Source organism: Sycon ciliatum, chromosome 3 (genome assembly GCF_964019385.1).
Source record: "Sycon ciliatum chromosome 3, ocSycCili1.1, whole genome shotgun sequence".
Classification (NCBI taxonomy): domain Eukaryota; kingdom Metazoa; phylum Porifera; class Calcarea; order Leucosolenida; family Sycettidae; genus Sycon; species Sycon ciliatum.
This window is the reverse complement of record NC_088645.1, coordinates 40831838-40834703: the sequence shown is the minus strand read 5'-3', so window position 1 is coordinate 40834703 and position 2866 is coordinate 40831838.

Below are 2866 nucleotides of genomic sequence, written 5' to 3'. Positions count from 1 at the left end.
CGTGATCGGTGTGAATACTCGCTCCTTGATTACCGATGGGAGATCATGTGATTCAGGTACATGTACTCTTCTACGTGAACTTTGTCTCATGATGATCCTACAATGACCATGTACATAATTGTAGATCCGAAGATGAAACTCCACACACACACACACACACACACACACACACACACACACACACACACACACACACACACACACACACACACACACACACACACACACATACACACACACACACACATACACACACACACACACACACACACACCATGTACCATGTATACGCCCGTCGCAAGAGAAGCACGCAAATCTGCAAATGCACCGGATGTGCATCCACAGATTTTCTCTTATAGCAACGATAGCGGACACGATCTGAATGAGTCAGACCAAGACTAGCGCCAGATAACTATCCAATCCACACAACCTGCGAAGCCATGTGAATCGACCACCAATGCACACCTGGTCTACACCATGCTGAGTACATCTGCATAAAACGGCCGAGACAGTTACCTATGCACACCCTACACTTGCTGAGGTAACCAGTATAGACAGCACGCTACTTTGGTAGAAGTAGACACTAGATGCACTGGTACCTTGAAGTGAAATTGTAGTTACTTTACCAACCAGTCTGGGCAACTGAGTACTGGGAACCCAGATCCAACAGACGTACCAACAACCTCAGCCGTGAAAGCTTTTACAGTAGCGACACACTGGCTTGTGGAGCCGAAACTAGTCCAACTTCCAAATGCTTGAAAGTAGCCTTCCGACACACACACCATGTACACACACCCCATGTACACACACCCCATGTACACACACACACACACACACACACACACACACACACACACGCACCGCGGACCATCATTACTGTGATTATTATCATTATTATTATTATTTAAAGAGTCGGCGTGGAGAAAGCAATTTTATTAGTGCAATTAGGAGTATAATAGATGCAGACATGGCCAGACAACAACGAGTTCATGGAATTTTTAAGGATTTTTATGTTATTCAAAATCGATTTTCGTGTTCCGCTCATCAGTGAATAGTATCGGAACTGAGGGTACTGTGTACACAAATTGAACATTTTATAACAGCATAATTAAAAGTGTGAACAAAAAAGGAAGTGCTACAGCATTACATAATAGGTGTCAAACATAGTGCTAACATACATGTAGCAGACTCAGCGGAGGACGTTCAGGTTGGTTGTAACTCTGAGTTTCATGCCGCTAGGCAATCATCAGACAGTTATGTACTAAGCTCTGTCTCTGACATTGAGCACTCTCTGCAGCTCGGGGATCAACGGATTAGGACACAACATTTACATCTGATAACCAACTACGAGAACAACTTTAGCGCGACTACATGCTTCTTTTGTTTACAAAGAACAGGATTATGCACACGAATACATACAGCTTCCAGAACCTTCAACTGCTTAACATAACTTGCACGGCACAAAACAGAAAAGTGAGAATCATCGTACACACTTAGACAATCTGGACGTGATAACAAGTGACAAAATACAGCTGACTTTTTGCTCACGTCGCTCTCTTCCGTCTCATCCCGCTCCTTTCCTTCAACCTCCTCCGCCTGAGCCTGAGTTTTGTTCGTAGCTTGTTCTTGTACGCACTGCCGTGGCTCGTTTGTAGACCCATAAATCGTGCCAATATTGGGCCAATATTTAGGGATATGCCAATTTCATGGTTCCCTTCGAAGGATTTTGCGCGGGCTTTGGAATGTCGATCTACACCCCAAAGTAAACCTACCTGCAAAATTTGAGCGAAATCTGAGAGATCGACTTGCACATATGTTCTGGTTTTCTCAGACATGCTCTCTTAAGTCGCCCTTACAAAAGAACAGAATGATGCCAATGCCCAATGTTTGTGTTTGGCATTCGGTGCAAAACAAAAATAGCCTTTACCACCCTCTGTCTCCTGCGCCGTTGAATGATGAATTTGCTTGGAGATGTCTTCTCTATTTTCCTTTCCAAACAATGGCATGCACTGGAACTGCCCCTAGCGGTCTGAACCAGTGTTCTATGCATGTAGACTGTACTCGGTTTGCGCCAGAGCAACTAGTTACTTGCCACTTGAAAGATCCTATACAATGACTACGTACATGTACATGTACATGTAACTGTGGCACTGAACTCACCTAATACGTGTATACAGTCATGTACATGTACATGTATGTATTCGGATACAACGTACATCTACTCTTGCCGGACATTTTTTATGCAGGCACGTGGCTCTAATGTACTTGATTCCAGTACAATCAGTTGTCTGTGGATTGCTTTGGCCTTGCTTTGTACACGAAACGCAGCGTTACAGCAATGGTCTAGCCGATTGTATCTGTTCTCTTCTGCCTTGGTGGACTGACGTTACGTGACGTACATGTACATTTACATGTATGTTCGGATAAGAAGATGTTCGAATACTAAGTACGTTTTATTCATTTTTCAGTTCCCCGCATTGTGCGTGTGATCCGAGTTCCACTGCACATGCTCGTGTACACGAAATTGTATTGTATTTAGGCATTGGCGGATAATGCTCGAAAAGCAGTGAAATTGGCAGAACCATACAAACATTATGGCGGGCAATTCCTCGAATTCTGCTCCATTTCTTTATCCACATACATGTATATGTACCAAACATGCATGAAACTTACCAGAAAAAGTACCGAATTCTGCCAATTTTTCTGCCGGCATTATCCGCAAAGGCCTAATGGTATTGCATTTTTGGATTTCCCACAGGCTCTGGGCCTGTGGACGGGATCTCCTACTCCCAGAGTTACTTGAACTGAGAGCGGGGAAAGATGGACGTTGAACCAGAGACACCCGGCCCTGCGATGTCCAGACACA